Here is an 8,426-nt window from a genome sequence, read left to right as displayed (position 1 = left end):
CCAAATCACTACGTTACAAGGTAGGCCATTCTGAACCTGGGTGATTCAACTTAGAAGCTTTCTGTAAGAGTTCTTCTGATTTCATTTGCTGGTCTTAAATACTGTTCCTTCCATTGGAGCTGACTTAGTCATGCCCACCCTGGTCACATTGCCACACAGTGTCAAAAGTGTCTGTCCATCTCAGTAGGGAGGACATTGCAGTCAGGAGACAGAGAGAGAGAGCTTGTCAAGTTATTATTTGATTCTCCTTTAAATTTCTTCTTTGATTTATTTGAGTTCCACATATTGGTGGATATGCCAGGTTTTTTAAATTATTGATTTCTAATGTGTATTATTGTTATAAGAAAAAATGCTTTATATGACTTCAGTATTTTTGGATTTGTCGTGTTTGATTTTGTGTTTTAACACATTATTTATCGTGGACACTGTTTGGCTTATTCTTGAGAAGAATGGGTATTTTGCTGCTCTTGCATAGAACATTCACTGTATGATGGCTAGTTCCATTTGCTCAATAGTATTGTTGATGGGAGCTGGATCCTTATTAATTATCTTTCTGAAAAAAATCTATCCATTGTTGTAAATGGGGAATTGAAGTCTCCTGCTATTATGTACTGCTGTGAATTTTCCCTTCAATTCTATCAATATTCGAGTTGCATAGTTAGGTAATGTGACCTTAAGATAATTTGTATTTAAAATTACTATGTCTTCTAAACAAGTTGGTTATTTTATCGTTATATAATAACTGTCTTTTATAACTTTTTGGACTTTGACTAAATGTTCATTTTTGTCTGATTAAAATATAAACACTCATATTTTTTGTTGCCATTAACATGAAATAGCTTCTTTCTTCCATTTCCGTCTATGTGTACCTTTAAAGCTAAAACCATCTTTGTAGAAAAAGATTGTTGCTTCTTGTGAGATTATTATTTTTATTTTATTATTATTATTATGTCAATTTAGACCTTCTAGGTTTTTTGACTAGGGAATATGATCCATTTTCATTTAAGGTAATTGTAGATAAGAAGTGAAATATTCATGCCATTTTTTAATTTTCTTGCTGTTTGGCGGAGATTTTTTGTTGTTGTTGCTCCTTCTATTGTTGATTTGCTTTGTGTTTGATATTTTTGCAGTGGTATGCTTTGATTTCTTTCTCTCCTATGTATCTATTATCAAAATTTTCTTTTTTTATTATCACATACATATCTCATCATATAATTGTTAATGAATTTTAAATATGTTTTATACACACATAGAGGTAGATTTCTTTTCATATGACCGAAGACAAGGCATCAAAGACTTCGCACACAATAGTTAAAAATGGTTACTTAGCTATATAGTGTTTGTTTTACCTTTTGATATTTATCAGAGAATTTTCACATTCGGCTATCAGAAAACCTAACAAAAATTGCTTATGCAATAAATAACCATATTAGCTAATTCAATAGGAAGACAAGAAGAAAGATGGACATCTGGATTGATAAATTCAGTGGCTCAATTATGTTATCAAAGAACTATCCTCTTTCTATTGTTCATATCATTCACTGTGACTGTAGGACGCCATTCAATAGCAGTGAGGGCTCTATCCTTTTTCAAGTATGGTAGCGATTTTTTCTCATTTAAGAACAAGGACTCCAGCATTCTCTGTGTTTTAAGGTTAAATTTGGTCAGATAGTGATCAGTCAGCTAACCACTGAAAGCCTGATGCCATTGTGCTCAACCAATCAGGAGCATTCCTTAATCTCAGTTCCATAAACCTTATTGCTGCTACTCAGCCAACATGTCTGTGGTGGCATTAAAGCTATTATTGCACATTAAGCACATAGCATGGTTAATTTAGATTGTCAATTTGATTATATTAAGAGATGCCTAGGAGATAGTAAAGCACAGCTCTCAATGTATTTGTGATGGTGTTCTCAGAGGTTATTAGATCAAGCGGGCTCTGGCATAATGAATGTATTAATCTTCTTATGGATTTATAATATGGTGGTATTATTAGGAGGTGGTGAAAGGTAGGAGGTAGGACCTAACTGAAAGAAGTAGATGCATGGGGGCAGGTCCTTGAGAGTATCTTTTCCCTGGCCCCTTCCTGCCATGTTTTCTGCTCCAGTCTGATGTGAACTAGGCAACTCTGTCTGCCATACACTTCCACAATCCTGATGTTCTCCTTTACAACAGGCCTGGAAGTATGGAGCCAACTTTTATTTGATCACAGTGACCCAAAAGTGACTATCATACTAAGAAGAAATTTTTAGTAATTTTCATCTCTTTCACTGTAGCTAATGAAATAAGATTAGTCAGAGAAGCCAGAGTAGCATAACACTAGGCAGTTGTTTAAAAAATTCAGTTCTGCTAATGAGAGTAAAGTGGCATTTAATGTATTACCTACCTGTATCCCACAGTAAATCTATACCTTTACTACTTCAATGTGCATTTGTGATCTAACAGAAATGTATTTCTTAGCCTTTGGGCTAAGATTCATTTCCAATAAAAACAGCAACGTACATAGTAGTAATCAAATTAATCATTTTTATTTCTCCAAAGTTAACTCCTTATAGCTTAGATAAGATTAATAATAATTTTCATGATGAAAATTTTCCTTCATTTTATAATAAGAAATGAAAAGAGAAAAATAGTACTTTTAGGTTCCTGTTCCCAGTTTTGGTCTTGTATGAGGATAGTTTAAACAGATAGTATAGTTTTAAAACAACTGCAGCAATAAAATTCCAAATCATTCCTTAAAGCCTAAATTGTGACAAATACAGTCACATACTTGCAAGTGGTGCAAATGAATATGACCTCAGTGAATGGAAATTCAATCAATATTTTCTAAGTACTTGTTGGTAAGACAAATTATCCTCATGCTTTGGACTTGAATTTTTTAAACTTCATGAATTGCACTCGCAGATGAGTGCTCACTTCCAAATGATCTCACTTCCAAATGAGAAAATATTTTCAACATTGAGTTCTCTCCTTTTGTGGAAGCTCATTTAATAGATGCCCATTTCACTAATCAAATGGAAAATCATTTCATTAGAATAATGGACATTATCCTAACTACTTCCTAGACTTCTCCTCCAAAGAGCTTCTCTTGGTCCATATTGTGTTGCTATAACAAAATATCTGAGGCTGGATAATTTGTATAGAAAAGAGATTTATTAAATCACAAATCTGGTGGCTAGAGGTCCAAAAAGTCCAGATGAGAGTCCTCTGGCAGCATCACAACATGACAGAGAAGTGGAGAAAGGGGCATTGCTGCAGACAGAAGGACAGAAAGGTCTTTTCTGTCTGCTGTGTGCTCACTTTCTAAGTTCGTAACCTCAAATATTCAGCTTCCTACTTCCCCCATCATCTCTGATGTCATCTTATTTGTTAGAGACTCTTCCAATTCCTAAGTTTTTTCCTTTTGCTGCTTAAGGGAAGAAGGAGTTAAACAGGAAAAGAAATACAGACTGGGAAAAAATACTACCATGACCATTAGCTAAGATATCCAATGCAAAACACACATAGACTCTTGTTTAATATATTAGGAAGAATTATTTTTTATTGTGTGTGGTAAATGTTATGTTTTCTTTTCTCTTCTTTTCTCAGTAACTGTTTCACCGGAGAGGCAGTATTCTCTCATGAGGTCCAAAGATTGACATTTCTGTGGACTTAATCTATATGTCCAAGGACACTTCAAAGGTTAAGTAAATTCTATTTCTAATGCCATGGTCACTAAATTGTAAATGCTAGCAGCTTCAAGTTTTGACAACCATGGGTCCTTAGTTTTGAATAAAAATTCTTCCAGTGCTGTGAAATATCAGATGCTATACCTTAGAAATTACAGTATGAGACTTATTGAGACAGGTTTTATGTAGATTTCACTGGATCTAGAATTATAATTGCTCTAAATTATACTTTAGTATTCCAAAATATATACACACGTTTTTATTTAAAATTAAATACATAATAAATATTAATCCAATTGCTTTGTTTTTAAAGACAAATCTAGGACAACTTATTTGAAGAGAAAAATTTGCAACTTTACCTATACAAACTAGGCATGTAACTGTGATCTTTAGATCTTCCAGAAGCAAAAGTGCTGTCTATGCATTGCTAACTCAAAATAAGTTTTATATTTTTTCTTCTGCTGACTGATTTGGAAATGACAAAACAAAATTAAAACAAAAGTAATCAAAGCACTTGTCAGAAGTAAGCATCAGTGCCACAAGCCCAGGGTACAGCTGAGTAATAGTGAAATTCTGCAGTTAACATCTGGGTTTTCCTCTTTATAGAAAGATATCACAAGTTAAACACAGAGGAAAACGGCTCACAATTCCAATAAAATTTGGAATGCACAACTGCCAACAATATCAGGGGATTTTCACCCAATACATTTGCCAACAAATCAATAGCATGAGTAAACCCGTCTGCATTGTTGGCAATCAAATAAATGCTCACTAACAGGTACTACTGCACAAATTGATATAATTCCAGAAGTGCTTTGTATGTTTCAAAGCTAATACCACTGAGGCTTAAAATTCACATGTGATAAGCTGGAGGATCTTTCTTAATAGTGTTTTAAATAAAAAGAAATTATGTGAAGACTTTGAATTAAGTGCTCCCACACTGCATGGGCTCAGTTTAAATTGCTCTTGTCTCTAGATGGCATGTTTCCCAGTGTCCTTACTTCATTAAATGGCAAAGAAAGTAATAAGTATTTTTAATATTATTTACTGCATTAAAATATGTGACTGGGGGTTGAGGGCATGGCTTAAGTTGTAGAGTGCCTACCTAGCAAGTGCAAGGCCCTGAGTTCAAACTGTAGTACTGCCAAATCAATCGATCATCAATCAATCTCTCTATCACTCTATCTACCTACCTACCTATCTATGACTTTGCATGCAAAGTGCAACTTTTTAGATAAAGATTTTGTGGGGTTTTCTGGCTTTTTGAAATGGCTGTCATCACTCACATAGACAGGACTGTATAAAAGGTACAGTGTGCATCAGGTACTTGTAGGAAAGAGGAGGGTGAATGGAGGAGATGAAGGTGAGGGAATATGGTTGAGGGATTCATATACATACATGAAATAGAAGGATGAAACCTCTTGCAATTGCTTTAAGTGAGGCGGGGAGGGGGTTGCGGGGGGTAGATGTTGGGGTGATCTAACCAATGTACAATGTAAGGCTATTCAGAATTGTCACAATGAATCCCCCCTGGACAATGAATATATCCTAATAAAAATGAAAAAAAAGCCACAACCTCTGTCAAGTCTGTCTAGTAGATAATGGAAGAAAATCTTTACTTTCTTCATTGTTTCTAACTGTTCTCTTGGAACATCTATCAAGCTAGTTTAGCCCTTGAATGTAGCATATAGACCTGACACAAGTTTTACTGTACAAATGTGAACATATACAGTGGTTTTGGACTTTTATTGAATATAATTTTACTTTGAAAGTCAAGGCTAAGATATGGAGAATAACCATGCAAAGAAAAATTTTTTTAAGTTCACACACTCAGAATTTGACAATGTGTAAATATTGTTCTCTGATATCTAGAAAATTTACTAAACATTATATAAAAGTTATTTATTTTATTTTTGATTGATTAATTAATTAATTAATTAATTTTACATTATAAGAAAGGTGAGTTGCAGCTGCAGGTATTGTGGTAACCTGAGCTATCAAAGTATCTCCGGGTTGCTCTTGTATGCAGTTGTGTAAAAGTTTTTTTCTAACAATTATTATCTATGTAAGAAGCATGGCATTAGGTACTAGAGACATAGGTGAATGAAGTAGAGAAGTTGCTATTAAAAATTATCTATTGAGTAAAAGAGAACTCCTCTTCTCAGATATCTTCAAACTTATCAGAAGTGTATTTCATAGGTATCACTTATTATTTCTATTGTATAACACTGATACTGATAATAAATGCCACATTTAGATAATACAGCTATCTTCTCCTTAGAAAGAATACCACAATTATTTGATTAATTTGCTAAATTTAACAACATGGCCTATAAGTCTTTATTTAAGAAAAGTATCAATGTTTGTGACATTGTGATGCTCTGGCTAGTCATATGAGAAGGAAGAGATAGAAATAAGAGGAGAATGAAAACGAGGATAGGGAAAAAACAAAAGAAGAAGAAAGTATTAGTAAAATTAGTCAATGTAGGAATGAGAAGATGGTAAAATAGATGAAAGAAAAATTTTAAAGAGGAATGAAAGGTACTGGATAGGAATAAGTGTAACAGACAACACAAAAGAGGCAAATGTGGATCCAAGACATGAGAGGAAACCAAAATCATCAGTTACAATAGTTAATTTCAGGGTTTTTAAGCATTGAGAAAATAGAAGGTGATATGAGGTGGGGACGGTTATCTTTGTGTGATGGCCTTTTAGAATTATTTAGCTTTACATTATGTGAATGTATAACTTGGATTAAAATAAACCTCAAATTTAAATCCTCCCTTCATCTTTAACTTTTGTATTCACCAATTCTTTCTTTCTTCCCTTTTGTAGCAGTATCTTTTCAATAATTTTCTACATGTGCTGTTTTCTTCTCTCAATTCTTTTCTCAAACTACTCCCATCAAAAGAGAATGACAAAGCATCAACAATATTGAAATATATAACATCTGTGAAGGTAGAGGATGTAATGAAATGTATCTAAAGCTGATGGAAACTAGGGAGTGGGAGGGAAGAGGTAAGGGAGAGTAATGGAAGGGGTTAAATTGATCAAAGTAAAGGATACTCACACTGGGGATACATCGAGAAATGCCTTTGAACACTGACTTAGAATTAATAATGAAAGATGGGACCATAAAATAGGTATAGTATATGGGGTGGGGGGAGAGTGAATAAAGGAGATTAAGGTGAGGGACTGTGGTTGATGGACTTCATGTACATATATGAAATAGAATAATGAAACCTCTTGCAATTAAGTGGAGCAAGGAGGAGTGAGGGGAGAGGTGTTGATGCAATGTAAGCAATGTACAATGTAAGCCTATTCAGAATTGCAACAATGAATGCCCTCCATAAAATGAATATACGCTAATAAAAATAAAAATTTCAAAAACTCACTCCCATCAATCTTTAATCTTCCACACTGTTTTGAATTGACTTCTGCTCAAGTCAGCCCTGAACCACACCTTGCCAAATTCAATAGTTCATGGAAATGATCCTATTTGAGTTCTCAATAATATTTTACAGCCAACCATTGGCTCTGTTCTTGAAAGATATCTCCTAAATCCACAGTGACATGATATTTGACTGTTTTTCCATTCTTTCTTAGTGACTCCTTTGATGTGTGCTTTGATGGATTTTTCTCCTTTGGCAGATCTTTGAGAGTCGAAAGACTGGCAATTGATCTAAGCTTCTATTACTCTTCCTTCTCACCTTTCTCCTAAGATGATTTTTCTAATCCCAGTATCTAAATTCCAGCCATATATTAATGACACTCAAGTCTACATTTCTAGACCAGACTTCTCTTAGTTAGACATAGGATTCAGATTCCTATGTCTAACTGCTTTGGCAACTTTTCCTCTGTGCTAACTAGACACATGAAAGGTGACAGGGCCAAAACAGATAAGAATTTTTACCTTTTCTCATCTTCCACTGCCCAAATTTACTCTTCACAAATTTTCTCCATCCATAATATGGGATTTGCTATCTACCTTGCTGCCCAGTGCAAAAATATAAGACATATTTCCTCACATATCATGAGTAATACCTCTGGGTAGCCTGGAATATCTCTTCTGCCAAAATACATGCTAAGTCTAAGTATTTATAACTACTTTTTTCTTATCTGACCCTTAACCAGCTTCTTTTTAAAATTTTTTACTCCTTTCTTATTTAGGTATGGTAATTCATTATCCACATAGAAGCCACAATTATTTTCCTGAAAGATAAACTTTGTTATTCCATACATCTTAAATTCCAGTGGAATAAAAATGCAATTTCTAATGAAAAATCTTTACTTCCAATTCAAATAAAATTATATGAACATTCATATGCCAAATTTATGCATTTTTACTTAATTAGTGCTAACTCTTTATATTCACCTTTTCTTCTTATTCACTATATTCATGCCGTACCCTCAAGCACTCACTGTGTTCTTATTGTTCATTTTCTTTGGTACTCTTTCCAGAAGATGTTTTCATAGTTTTCACAAGAGAAGAATTAGCATAACCTCCTTAGAGAAGAATGTTCATAATTCCTCACCTAAAGCAAATCTTACTCTCTTTCCTCCCTCAGACCATATTCCATACAACATTAATTTAGTTTTACTTAGAAATGTAGCACTTGAATATGTTTATTTCAAACTTTTTGACCTTCTACTAGGATATGAAGTTGCTGTCTCTATATGTCAAAATGTTGAAATAATGCTTTGTTTAGGGAATAACTGAATCTCCTACTCAAATCCCACTACATGCAAGATTTCCAA

General features: G+C 33.8%; 1 pseudogene; it reads right to left on the bottom strand.

Moving 5' to 3' along the window:
- Window positions 1-5,614: 5,614 nt before the first annotated feature.
- On the bottom strand, window positions 5,615-5,727 carry LOC141415273 (small nucleolar RNA SNORA44; annotated as a pseudogene).
- Between the last annotated feature and the right edge of the window lie 2,699 nt (window positions 5,728-8,426).

The sequence above is a fragment of the Castor canadensis genome, chromosome 12, assembly GCF_047511655.1.
Source record: "Castor canadensis chromosome 12, mCasCan1.hap1v2, whole genome shotgun sequence".
Lineage (NCBI taxonomy): Eukaryota > Metazoa > Chordata > Mammalia > Rodentia > Castoridae > Castor > Castor canadensis.
This window is presented reverse-complemented; position numbering and strand designations above follow the sequence as displayed.